General features: G+C 48.9%; 2 long non-coding RNA genes across 2 annotated transcripts in view; one reads left to right on the forward strand and one right to left on the reverse strand.

Moving 5' to 3' along the window:
• Positions 1–4889, forward strand: part of LOC115278391 — a 16094-nt gene extending 11205 nt beyond the window's left edge. The window contains exons 2-4 of the long non-coding RNA XR_003902857.1: positions 359–549; positions 3692–3861; positions 4444–4889. This is a non-coding gene — a long non-coding RNA (uncharacterized LOC115278391). The remainder of the gene's footprint in view (positions 1–358; positions 550–3691; positions 3862–4443) is intronic.
• Positions 2448–6766, reverse strand: LOC115278392. Its single transcript, XR_003902858.1, has 4 exons — positions 6633–6766; positions 4298–4505; positions 2816–2916; positions 2448–2637 (listed from the first exon to the last, which is right to left on the reverse strand). It is a non-coding gene; the product is annotated as an uncharacterized LOC115278392 (long non-coding RNA).
• Positions 6767–13910: the final 7144 nt, after the last annotated feature.

Here is a 13910-nt window from a genome sequence, read left to right on the forward strand (position 1 = left end):
ACAATTTTGGGGGCGCCTGGGTGACTCAGTCGGTTGACCATCTGACTTCGGCTCAGGTCATGATCTCGTGATTCGTGGGTTCGGGGTCCGCATAGGGCTCTGTGCTGACAGCTCAGAGCCTGGAGCCTGCTTCCGATTCTGTGTCTCCCTCTCTCTCTGACCCTCCCCTGCTCACGCTGTCTCTCTCTCTCTCTCTCTCTCAAAAAAAAAAAAAATAATTTAAAATACAATTTTGTCCATGCCATTTTGTGACTTAAGTCCTTTGCTCAACTTCCATTGTTGTTTGGGGGCTGGGGCAGGGGTGTCTAGCCCTTCTTTATTCTCCACATTTCAAGGATCCTAGCTAGTCCTTTTCCAGTTTTCAGACTTGCCAAGGTCAAGGCCCTCAGACAACGCTGTTACGAGTGCGTGGTGAAATCCCTCTGGCGAAGAGTCTGTATCTCCTAAATCTGAACGTACACCTGCCTTGTGACCCAGCAATTCCACTGCTAGGTTCCTGCCCAATAGAACTGAAGTCGGAATGTCCATATTCGTTATTCAGAACAGGAGGTGAGTGGAATTCACGTTTTTCGGGTCCAGCTTCTCTCCTTAGCATAGTGGTTTTAAGATTCATTCAGGCTGTGGTGTGTAGAAGCCGCTCCTTGTTGGCGCTGACCAGTATCCCAGCGCACGGCCACACCACCTTTGTTTATCCATTCTCCTGGTGCTGGGCATTTCGGGCATTTCCAGGTTTTGCTTCATTCAAATACTATGACTGTTCACGCGTGAGTCTTTCTGGACATTTGTGTTCTTTTCTTTGGGCTAAACACCTAGAGGTGCACTGTCTGGGCGGCACAATAAGTGTACATTTAACTTTTCAAGAAACGTGCTTGGGGCGCCTGTGTGACTCAGTCGGTTAAGTGTCCAGCTTCGGCTGAGGTCGTGATCTCACATCGGGCTCTGTGCTGACAGCTCAGAGCCGTGAACCTGCTTCACGTTCTGTGTCTCCCTCTCTCTGCCCCTCTCTCACTGGTGCTCTGTTTCTCTCTGTCTCAAAAGTAAATAAACATAAAAAAAAAAGAACTTGTTACCATTTTCCCAAATGGTTGTGCCAACTTTACATTCTCACCAGCAGTGATGAAACAGAACAGGCTGAGCCTTTGTTGCCAATGTCCCTGGGGCAGTCTGCTGCTCACCCAAGTTCATAACTGCTGGCTGATGGATTGGGGTCCAGCCCAGCGCAAGCGGGTCTGTGGGCTTGCTGGCTCTGCAGGGGGAAATACCGTAGAAGACGGCCAGAGCGGAGGGCGGGGTCCCCAGGGAGGGATACGCTCTATGGACTCAATTCTGAATGATCTTGGGAGCCACTGTCGGGTTTTTGAGCAGAAGCATGACATGACTTTGCAGCTTAGGAAACCGAAGCTCAGAGAGGTGAATGACCTTGCCATAGGGTCACACAGGAAGTGGCTGAGATTCAAGCCGGTCCGTCCACAGCCAGAGCGCGTGTCATTGACCTCTGTGCTCCTTTGGGCGCTTTGCTATCAAATAAATACATGAAAAGCAGATGTTTGGAAGCGAAAGCTGCCGATGTCCTGCCAAGGACCACCAGGGACATCCTAGTAGTTGAGCCAACTGGATTGATGACTCTGCAGCACAGGAGACTGCCCACTGGGCGGAACTCCGGGGGCGCCTCAGTAAGAGAACATCAGGGTGTTAGATAGAACTGATTCTCGGACTCGGGCGTTGGTTGGTGATTCCGGGGAGACTTTAAGGAGGTAGGAGTTTTGCTCTGGAGTGGTGCTGGTAGGAAGCAGGGATAATTCTAGAACCGGGGCTCTTAAATCTTATTTATTATCAGAGAGAGAGAGAGAGAGAACAGAAGCAGGTGAAAGGGGCAGAGGAAGAGAGAATCATTTTGACTCCACGACCCTGGGATCATGACCTGAGCCCAAACACTCAACCCACCAAGCCACGCAGGCGCCCTGGGGTTCTCACATCTCACCCAGGCGGAGGACAGACTAGAGCCAGGCTGAGTCTGTAATTGGTAAAGAAGCAGCAATTTCTCCTATTAGCTGAGCAGGAGAGATGTTTGGTGTTCGTGGCCTGGACCATGTTCGTGTTCTGCCTCGTTTTACGGTGATTCTAAGGCGGCCTGTCTGATGTGGACGTTCTATGAAATTGTCATTTCGGTGCGGCTGACGGAGCCAGGCCCCACTCTCCTCTCTCTCAGAGCCTCGGCACTTGTTTGATATTCACGGCGGAATTCCGGTCTGGGGAAAAACCAGCTTTGAAACAGATCCTGTCCCGAAGACACAGCTCTGGCTGCCCTTTTCGCCATCTTACTTGGCTGTGCCGGCCCAGCTGTTTCTGGACCATACCTCGGAGGGCTGAAAACTTCTCTGCATGCTTGTTTTATTTTTTTTTAAGTTATTTATTTATTTTGAGAGAGATAGCACAAGTCAGTCAGGGTCAAAGAGAGGAAGAGAGAGAATCCCAAGCAGGCTCCGCACAGTAAGCACACAGCCCGACGTGGGGCTTGTTTCTGGGAGATGAACCAGACTCCAGGATGGAGGGAGCGGAAAAGGGCAAAGGGCAAAGGGTTTTATCCAGTTGGGGAGCTGACAGCCGTTGAGTGCCTTCTGTCTCCCAGGAGGCGCCCTGGGGGGTGAAAAGATGCGTAGGGCAGAAGCCCTCGGGGAGCCCACATTCAGTGACTGGGGGGCACAAGGAGTGTTTCTCCCGCTAGGATCCATCCCGGGTTTCTGGTCTTCTTCAGGGGAACTGCCCCTCCCCCGCTCCCTGGTTCCTGGGAAGGAGAAACCCAGGCCTGACCCACCTGCAGGATACAGCCTGTGGGCCTCAGAAATGGCCATCGACTTCAGACCGTCCAGTGAGAGTCCCTGACACTTTTCCTGGACCTCTTTCTTTTTTCCTTTACTGTTTATTTTTGAGAGAGAGAGAGAGAGAGACAGAGCATGAGTGGGGGAGGGGCAGGGAGAGAGGGAGATGCAGAATCGGAAGCAGCTCCAGGCTCCAAGCTGTCAGCACAGAGCCCGATGTGGGGCTCGAACCCACGAACTGTGAAATCATGACCTGAGCTGAAGTCGGACGCTTCACTGACTGAGCCACCCGGGTGCCCCTCCTGGGCCTCTTAAAAAAGGTAATTTTTCATTTGGTTCATTGTTTTTCCCACGGGGTTGATGCAAAAATAGGCTGGAAGCCTGGGGCTGCTGGTGGCCATCTGGCTGGGGTCTGGGGAGAGCCAGCCTGAGCGGGGAGGGGACAGAAGGAAAGCAGGGCTCAGACGGGACAGCAAACCGAATCCTGGTGATGTAACTTGAGCAACTGGACTAAATTGTGCCTGATTTTTTGCTACCTTAACACTTTTCAGCGGCACGAACTCTGCATCTTTAAGAATTAGAAAAACAATTGGGCGCCTGGGTGGCTCAGTTGGTGAAGCCTTGAACTCTAGATTTCAGCTCAGGTGGTGACTTCGCAGTCATGAGATCAAGCCCTGTGTCAGATTCTGTGCTGACAGTGCGGAGCCTGCTTGGGACTCTCTGTCTCCCTCTCTCTGCCCCTCCCCCGCTGGCACACTCCCTCTCTCTCTCTCAAAATAAATAAACATTAAAAAAGTTAAAAATTAATCGTGATAGTGGTTGCACAACTCTGTGAATATAACTAAAACCATTGGATGGTACACTTTAAATAGGTCAGTCGTGTGGCATATGAATTATATTCAAATAATAAAGAATAACACCAGATCAGACGATGATAGAGCCACAGGAGAATGTTACGGAAACCCAGGACACGCGGAGCTCCCTCCGCCTGCAGAGCAGACTGCGAACAGCCTCCCGGAAGAGATCCTACTCCATCTTACAGGTGAGGAAGCAAAGACCCTCCCAGAAAGGGGTTGAGTGGGAATCTCTTAATGAGCGACCGGGCTACGAATTCTATTTCTAGGGGCGCCAGGCTGGCTCAGTCTGTAGAGCACGTGACTCTTGACCTTGGGGTTGTAAGCTTTACCCCCACCATGTTGGGTGTGGAGATTACTTAAAAATAAAACCTAAAAGAGAAAAAATATTCTTAGCTCATAAGCCAGTCTTTGGAAACACAACCTTTCCGTAGGTACCGTCAAAATGTGTAAGCTGTGCTGCTAATTAATTGACCTCAATTATTTTAAAGCATGTGTAGCATCAAGCCTGCATATCATGAGCATCTCCACGTAGACACGGGGAAAATCTCTGTGGTTCTAATGCCTCATGTTTTGGATTTCCGGAACTTGTCAAAAACGTTTCTACATTTCAGAGTGACTTACCTGAAAAAGTTCCGTAAATAAGAAATCCGGGATGCACACATCAGGCACAGCTAGATCCAGGGGCTGGCTGAGAGCAAGATCATCTGATTTCTATTCGCCGCTCCTCGGCTTGGGATTGGTGTAATGCTGACGTCACTTTCATGCAGGCTATCCATGCGTGGTGGCAGAGGCGGTCTCCAGGACCTCTAGGGTTCAATCCTGCCAATTGCTTCAGAAAATTCAGTGACTTTTCATGGCGTATCATTGGCTCGGCTTGGGACCCATACCCACCGTCCCTGGACCAGTCCCTGTGCGTATGGACATGAAAGCTGCTGATTGGTCAAGCACAGAGCCAGAGGGTGGGGATAGTGTACCTGAGCGGTGTCGGATAAGAATGGAGGGAAAGGAATCCTCAGTGGACAAGTGAGGGACTCTTCCGGAGGGGAGGATGGATGTTGAGTAGACCAAATAATAATAATAATAATAATTAATAAACCGATGTTTAGTTTGGGACCAGGAAGTTGGTAGTGGCAGTATTCCCTCACGCTGGAGAAATGTAGTCATCTAATAACGCTGATATTAAAAATGTTCTCTTTTTAATACTTCAATTTCACTTTTATGATCTGGACAATCCTTTCATTTTTCACTTAATTTCCCAAATCTTTAAGTATTGTTCCTCCTCACCACTGGATCCGATCATCAGTTCTCGGTACCATTTTCTATTTGGATTCCTCTCTTCAGCCTCTGGTACTTCCAGGTGTTGTTGCCAGTGTGCACACAGAGCCTGTCACGGGGCCCTGGGCCATGTGACCAAGCCCTCATGTTCTCTGGCAGACTCCCATTTGGACATTTCCCTTTCTCTCTCTCTCTCTCTCTCTCTCCCTTTTTTTCTTTCTCTCTTTCTTTCACTTTTTCTTTCTCTCACTCTTTTTTTCTTTCTTTTAAAAAAAAATTTTTTTAATTTATTTTTGAGACAGAGACAGCATGAGCAGGGGATGATCAGAGAGAGAGGGAGACACAGAATCTGAAGACAGGCTCCAGCTCTGAGCTGTCAGCACAGAGCCCAATGCGGGGCTCAAACCCACGAACCGTGAGATCATGACCTGAGCTGAAGTTGGACAGTTAACAGACAGCCACCCAGGCGTCTCACTCTCTCTCTCTCTCTCTTTCTGTCTCTATGCTCAACATGGGGCTCCAACTTACAACCCCTAATTCAAGAGTCACATGCTCTACTTACTGAGCCAGCCAGGTGCCCCTACACTTTTCATTTTTACAGACGTTAATTTTACATTCGGTTTATAATTCAGGACGGGAGTTTGTGTCAGTCAGAAAACAGAACCTATTCTAGGTCTTTCCAACAGAAAGTTCTTTTTTTTTTTAAGATTTTATTTTTAAGTAATCTCTACACCAAATGTGGGGGTCAAATTCACATCCCGAGATCAAGAGTTGCTGCTCTACCAACTGAGCCAGCCAGGGGCCTCTCCGATGGACAGGTCTGAATGGTGGAAGTTGGTCACACGTCTGTATTAGTTGTCTACTGCTGGGCAAGAAGGCACCCACACCTCAGTGGCTGAAAACAGCGATCATCACTATCTTTCATAGTTTCTGCAGCTCTGGGATGTGGGAGCAGCTTGGCTGAGCAGTTCTGACGCAGGGTCTCTCACGAGGCAAGGGCTGCGCTCATCTGAGGGCTCCACTGGGGCCAGAGGAACCACTTCCAGGACCGGGTGCTTGATGGCTGCTGGTGGGAGGCATGGAGGTCTCTCCCGGAGCAGCTCCAGTGTCCTTGTGACCTGACAAGTGGCTTCCTCAGAGGAAGGGAGTCCAGAGAACAAGGTAGGGGGCGCCTGGGGGGGCTCAGTGATATGAGCTCTTGGCTTCAGCTCAGGTCATGATCTCAGGGCCTTGGGCAAGCCCTAGGTCAGACTCCGTGCTCAGCATGGAGCCTGCTTAAGATTCTCTCTTTCTCTCCATCTCCCCCTCTGCCCCTCTCCGCAGCTCATGTGCGCGCGCGCACACACACACACACACACACACACACACACACACTCACTCTCTCTCAAAAAAATAATAACAACAAGGTAGTATCTACAAGACCTTTTATGACTAGCACCAGAAGTTACACCTGCCACATTCTCCTAGACAGAGGTGAGTCACGAAGCCACGAGAGGGAATTAGGCTCCCCCTTTTGAAGGGGAGGGGGACCAAAAAGTTTGTAGATATGTTTTGAAGTCCTCACAACAGGTGATGATAGAGCTGAAGAGCCAAGCCAGGGATGGGGAGACAAGCCACAGATTAGCAAGGACAGAAAGACACCAGTTAGGACTGGAGGGGACAAAGGGAAGTGTGGGATTACCGAGTCCGGGAGCCAGGACCACTCAGCAGAAGCTGGGACTTCCGAGGGGCTGGGGACTTGAAGACACAGCCCAGTCACTTTCCAAAGAAGACAAGGAGACAGATGCTGGGGCTTCTTCCTTCCTCCACCTTCCAACCTTTGGTCACTGTCTGTCACTGACCCAACCTACCAGGAAGCAGACTGCAAGGGAGCCTGGGAGATGTAGTTCCTTGTGATTTGGGGGCCGGCGGAGAGGGCTGCCTGAGTCTGGGATCAAATGGGCAGAAGCCTAACGTGGAGCCCCCAACCACCTCCCCCAACGGCTCATCTGAGTAGGTGGTGATACTATGATCATATTTATCTTCAAACCTGATTATTTTAATATATTAAAATTTTTCTCAATAAAGTGACATTTAAAAAATGAAAATGAAAAAAAGCACTAATGAAAGAAAATCCCTTAGTCTCCTTTACTCTTCCCTAATTTTAAAACAGACTTTCGTGGGACCAGAAGGGAAAGGGAGTGTTCATACTCAGACAGCAGAAAGCTGATGTAGCCTTTCTGTGGAAACAGCATTTTGTTATTCTGTTTAAAACTGGACAGCGTTTGAGAACTGATGGATATAACTGATGTTAAGCCCCTCTTCAATTTCCAATCTGGTTTCCTAGTCCCTCGCCCAACAAGTTTCTGATTCCAAGCAGAAAGAACTTATTTTGTCTGCTCTAAGTATACACCCCCAGAGGATTGCAAACATATGTCCATACACAAAGGTGTGGCCACCATTCAGAGCAGCATTATTCCCAATAGCCCAAAGGTGGAAACTCAAATGTCCATCAAATGACAACAAAATGTGGACCGTCTACACAAAGCAGTATTATTCAGCCATGAAAAGGAATGGAGTACCACATGGAAGAAACTTGAAAACGTGGTGCTAAGTAAAAGAGGCTGGTCACAAAAGGCTACGTATTATATGATTTCATCCCAAATCCATAGAGACAGAAAGTAGATGGGGCGCCTGGGGGGCTCAGTCGGTCATGCGTCCGGCTTCTGCTCAGGTCATGATCTCACGGTTCATGAGTTCGAGCCCCGCGTCAGGCTCTGTGCTGACAGCTCAGAGCCTGGAGCCTGTCTTCAGATTCTGTGTCTCCCTCTCCCTCTGACCCTCCCCTGCTCGCGCCGTCTCTCTCTGTCTCTCAAAAATAAATAAAAAACATAAAAAAAAAGAAAAACTAGATTAGTGGTTGCCAGGGAGGCTGGGGGAAATGGGAAAGGGGAGTGACAGCTAATGGGTACAAGGTTTCTTTTAGGAGTGATGAAATGTTTTGGAATTAGAGGAGATCGTTGAACAACTCTGTGAATATGCTAACAACCACTGGACCATACACTTTAAGAGGGTGATTCGCTCTTTTTCCTCCCGGGCTGTTTGGAGCTCGGCCACCACCGTGAATGGCCCAGTGACTATCCAGACCAGAAAGTTCATGACTAACTGACTGCTTTACGGAAACAAATGGCCATCGATGTTCATCCTGGAAAGACAACAGTACCTAAGAAATTCCAGAAGAACTAGCTGAAATATACAAGACCACATCAGAAGGCATCTTTGTATTTGGATTCAGAACGAATTTTGGTAATGTTGTTGCAGGATCATTGAGAGGGGCAGTCAAGAAAGAATTCTTGAGACGTTTTGCGGGGAAACTTAGCTTATTTAAGCAGCACAGGGACAGGACTCATGGCAGAAAAATCTGCACTCTTGCTGCGTGAAGCTGGTGGTTATATGCTTAGTGCTCAAGGGGGGGGGAACGTGCAGTGAGTAGTAGGTCACGAATGTCTTGAATTTCTACTCGTAAAACTACTTGTGCAAGATTTCTCCCGTGCTTATCGGTGGGAACCATCAGTGAGACGTCCAGGCTGTCATGGGACCCTTCCTGAATGTGGCAAGCAGCACTTATTTGATGCTATCAAAACCAAGCAGGCTAGAGGTCACCCTTCTGGGCTAAAGGTGTACATTTTTCTCCTTTTGTCCCTCATCGGTGGCAAAACATCTGGCTTTGGCATGATTTATGATTCCCTGAGTTATGCACGGAAAAATGAACCCAAACGTAGAGTTGTCTTCTTTGAATGAGAATGTCAGAGAACAAAATGGCGAGAGGAATGCACGAAGAGAATGGAGAGGGTCAGGGGGACGGACTGCAAGAGCTGGTGTCAGTGCTGGCCGCCAGCGACCTGGAGATCGGACAACAGAAGGAGTAGGATCCTGGGGCGCCCGGGCAGCTCAGGCGGCGGAGTGGCAGCTGAGGGCTGGTGGGCTCGATTTCCCACCTCACACTCTGTGCCAACAGCTCGGAGCTCGGAACCGCTTCAAATTCTGTGTGTGTGTGTCTCTCTCTACCTCTTTCCTGCTCACACTATGTCTGTCTCTCTCTCTCTCTCAAAAATAAACATTAATAAACATTTTTTTTAAAAAAAGGAATAAAGATTCTGCAGTGACCTTATCATTTTTTGGTGATGGTGCAGATTTTTCATGAGAGGGTTAATAAACTAAGAATTTCTATGTGGGAAAAATAGGGTGATTTCGTGGTATGTGAACTATATCTCTATTCCTCAATAAACCTGGAAAGAAGGGAGTAAGGAGGAGAGAAGGAAGAAAGAGAGGACCCATTTTTTGTTGCGCCTCACTGATTACTGAGAACCCCCTGGAAGGTTCTGGGCCAGAGCTCAGCTGAGAGATTCATCCATCATTCACCATCTATTACTAAGTTCCCACCACGGGCCATCTGCTTGTTGTGTGGAGTGCAGTCACGCACCCCATGGCATGCGCGCCCGTGCCAGGCCGTGCCAAGACTGTAAACTGTACCGTGATGGCGGGTGGGCCTGGCACGGCCTGAGAACCTGTCTTCAGATCCCGAAATAATGTTGAAAGACACTTGATGAGTGATTTATGGCAACACCACCGAAAAGAAAAACCTGTTCAAGGAAGGAACTGTGCCAAGTAGTTAATAAGTGAGTCGTTTATGGTACTATGATTGGAGTTACTTTTGTCTCTTTTCTGATGTTTAGATAGCACAGTTTAATAAATTCACAGATGACTTCTGGCTGCATTTTTGGTTTGGCCACCACTGTGTTTTCAAACATTGGAGTTAATTGTATTTCTTTTTAAAATATTTTTTAATATTTATTTTTGAGAGGGAGAGACAGAGCATGAGAGGAGGAGGGGGAGAGAGAGAGGGAGGCACAGAATGTGAAGCAGCTCCAGGCTCTGAGCTGTCAGCACAGAGCCCAACATGGGGCTTGAACCCACAAACATGAGATCATGACCTGAACCAAAGTCAGAAGCCCAACTGACCGAGCCCCCCCCCCCCCCGGCATCCCTGGAGTTGACCATATTTAGATACAGCATCTCTGCTCCAATTTGCCACGCTCCTCCCGACTCCCTCTTGCCTTCAGCTGGTGCCATCTCTCATTCATGTAAACTGCCTGATCCCTCAGGGAATTTGAATTTGGGCCCCCTGATTTACATAATAAAATCCCCACAATATACAATTCAGGGTGGTACACCGAGATGGTAAGTGTCCACATTTTAAGTCCCTGATAAGTGGCATTAGACTCTTTAATCAGTTTGAAAATGAAAGTTAACGCATTTAATTTCTAGACAAAACCAGAATTGTTCTTGGCACTTTTCTAGAGTTCGGTTGCTTGGGAAGTCAAAAACCTGTTTCAACAGTTGAATTCATTAAAAAAATTTTTTTTAACTGTTTATTTGTTTTGAAAGAGAGAGAGAGACAGAGCATGAGCAGGGGACGGGCAGAAAGAGAGGGAGATGCGGAATCCAAAACGGGCTCTAGGCTCTGAGCTGTCAGCACAGAGCCTGACGCAGGGCTCGAACTCATGAACTGCGAGATCATGACCTGAGCCCACGTCGGTCACTTAGCCCCCTGACCCACCTAGGCACCCTGGTTTAGTTCATTTTAATAGGAAACTACTGTAGGTATTATAAGTGGGGAGAGATTTAATACACTGAAATAGAGGCATGTAAGTGGGTTTGTGAGGCTGGAGGGACAGGCTCTGGGCTCCCGGAACATCCCTCCAGAAGTGACCTGGCGGAACAAGCAGGGCCTTTGCCACAGTCCAGCGAGGGGGCAGTCAGGGCACGTTACTGGAGCTGCTGAGTTCAGTAACACACTGTCCCTCATGGCCGGGAAGCTCGCACCTGTCTCCGGACACCTGAAGCCGGGCCACTGGATGTCGGGCCACTGCTGCCCCCTATTGCCTGATGGTCTTTCAAGAAAAAATCCTTAAAAAAAAAAAAGAAAGAAAGAAAGAAAAAGGAAAAGGAAAAAAAATCCCTCAAATTTGCACAGCACATTTATAAACAGGGATGTCATCTGATCCTCATAATAACTTTACTGAATGAGCTAGGCACATGGTGCACGTGGTGTCACCCCCCTTGTAGAGGTGAGGAAACTGAAGCTCAAAGTTGGTGGAACGTGGGGCGCCTGGGGGGCTCAGTAGGTTAAGCGTCCAGCTTCGGCTCAGGTCATGATCTTGCAGTCTGTGAGTTTGACTCCGCATCGGGCTCTGTGCTGACAGCTCGGGGCCTGGAACCTACTTCAGATTCTGTGTCTCCCTCTCTCTCTGCCCCTCTTCCACTCATGCTCTGTCTGTCTAAAAAATGAATAAACGTTAAAAATGTTTTAAATTAATTATTTATTTATTGAGAGACAGAGAGAGACAGCGAGAGCAGGGGAGGGTCAGAGAGAGAGGGAGACACAGAATCCGAAGCAGCTCCAGGCCCTGAGCTAGCTGTCAGCATAGAGCATGACACGGGGCTTGAACCCACGAACCGTGAGATCATGACCTGAACCAAAGCCAGACGCTTAACCCACTGAGTCACCCAGGCACTCTTAAAAAAATTTTTTTTAAAGTTGATGCAACATGATGAAGGTCATACAGGTACGTGCAAAACTGGAGTAATCAGCCAGGTCTCCCCATCACCAGGGCAGGTCAGTGAACCCCACTAAACGTCATGAATGGGTTTTCTGTGGCTCTGTGATGGGCTCTGCTAGCACAGTATGCACATGCCAAGATTGTGCCTCAGGGGGACGCAGACTGGTAAATAACCACAGCCCAGTGGCACAAATCTGCATCGCTGACGCAGAGGACTGGGATGCTATGTGGCCGAGGTTATGTTTAGGGACATTCTAGAGAAGGAAAGCGGCAACATTTGAGTTGGGTTTTGAGGGATCAGTAGAAGTATGTTTGGAAGCAAAGTGCAGAAAATTGTCCTAGCAGCTTGCAAGGCTGAGGGGGTGTGATGTGGGAGCAACACTTTGGGGAGCTGAGAGTTCTAATTTTGGGGGATTTGAACCAGATAAAAAATATTTTTGTAGTTGAAATACACATACAGTAAAATAAGGTATGTTAGTCTTTTTTATTATTATTATTATTTTAATGTTTATATTTGAGAGAGAGAGAGAGAGAGAGAGAGAGAGAGAGAGAGAGACACCAGCAGGGGAGGGAGAGAAAGAGAGGGGGACACAGAATCCAGTGTAATCTCCAAGCTCTGAGCTGTCAGCACAGAGTCTGAGGCAGGGCTCAAACCCACCAACTGCGAGATCAGGACCTGAGCTGAAGTTGGAAGCTTAACCGACTGAGCCTCCCAGACCCCCCAGGGTGTATTAGCCTTAAGTATACATTTTCTTGATTTAAAAAATACTATGTAAACACTAGGTGAAGATAAAAAACTTTCCTGAATCCCAGCAAGTTCCCTTGTGGCCCTTCCCACTCTACACCCCTCTCCATCCTTTCCGGTAGGTTTCTGTGGAATGAGGTGTTTCCCAAGTGGTAAGTACTTTCCCTACTCAGCTCCGTTGGCCTAAGACAGTATTTGATGGCAGGCAGGCAGACAACTCATTTAATAACCTGAGAGAGGAGAAGGCACCTTCTCCCCATTAGAACTCAGGCCAGGATTTCTGGGGTAAACGGGGCTGGTATGGAAACTGACATGGGTTTTCTTGGGGAAAAGGGGAGGAGGCTTCCCCGAATCAGATGGTATCATTTCTTCTCTTAAATGGGAGTGTCAGTGCGTGTCAGTGCGTGTCAGGGAGCTGGTAGGTGGGTTTTTGTTTCAACAGTTAGGTGGTGGGCCGCTGGCTGGCTCAGTCCAAAGAGCCACTCCTAATCTCCAGGTTGTGAGTTCAGCCCCACATTGGGTGTAGAGTTTACTTAAAAATAAAGTCTTTGATACCTGGGTGGTTCAGTCGGTTAAGCCCCCGACTTGGACTCAGGTCATGATCTCACAGTACTGAGTTCCAGCCTGACCTTGGACTCTGTGCTGACAGCTCAGAGCCTGGAGCCAGCTTTGGATTCTGCATCTCCCTCTCTCGGCCCCTTCCCCCCTCATGCTCTCTCTCTCAAAAATAAAAAGTAAACATTAAAAAGAATTAAAAAAAATCTTAACAAAACAATGAAGTGGGTGGTTAACAGTCAACTAGACTGGATCAAACTGGTGGAAACTGGGTAATTGGGGGGCTTGTTCGGAGTTTGCTGGCAAGTCCCTGGCGACCAGGGGAAGCGAAGAGAGACTCTCAAATCTCCCAGCATTACCCCCATCTCCCTTTACTTCCTCTTTTTTTTAAATTGTTTTTTTTAAAGATTTTTTTCTTAATATTTATTTTTGAGAGGAAGAGAGACAAAGAGAGAGAGAGAGAGAGAGAGAGACACAGTGTGACCGGGGGAGGTTCAGAGAGAGAGAAGGAGACAGAGAATCCGAAGCAGGCTCCAGGCTCTGAACGGTCAGCATAGGGCCTGATGCGGGGCTCGAACCCACGAACTGTGAGATCGTGACGTGAGCTGAAGTCGGCTGCTTAACCGACTGAGCCAGCCAGGCGCCCCGTTTACTTCGAACTCCTATTGCTGCCTCCGAAGTTTTCGCCATCTCTTTAAACAATCTCAGAGCGTCGCACTGGGCGCGGGAGGTTTCTCGATACCGTCGCTTTCCACCGTGGTCCACGTGAAGCCTAGGCTGCGCGCGAAAGGTAATGGAGGTGGGGCCAACAAAGTTTGGCCTTTCAGAGCCACCGTCCAGCTTCGGGTGCGCGGAGCCTCCGTGTCCCTCCGCGGCCGCCGTGCGTCCGTTACGTGGCAGCCGCCGACGCCCGCCAATCCGCGGCGCCCGCATCAGCCCCCTCGGGTGGCGCAGCCGGAAGGGGCGGAGCTGAGGCAGCGGTGAGCCAGGAGGCAGCGGTGGCGGCGGCGGCGGCGGCTCTGGAGGCCGCGGTCCGGGTCCTGGCTTCGGCCCCAGC

This window comes from Suricata suricatta, chromosome 14 (assembly GCF_006229205.1).
Source record: "Suricata suricatta isolate VVHF042 chromosome 14, meerkat_22Aug2017_6uvM2_HiC, whole genome shotgun sequence".
NCBI lineage: Eukaryota > Metazoa > Chordata > Mammalia > Carnivora > Herpestidae > Suricata > Suricata suricatta.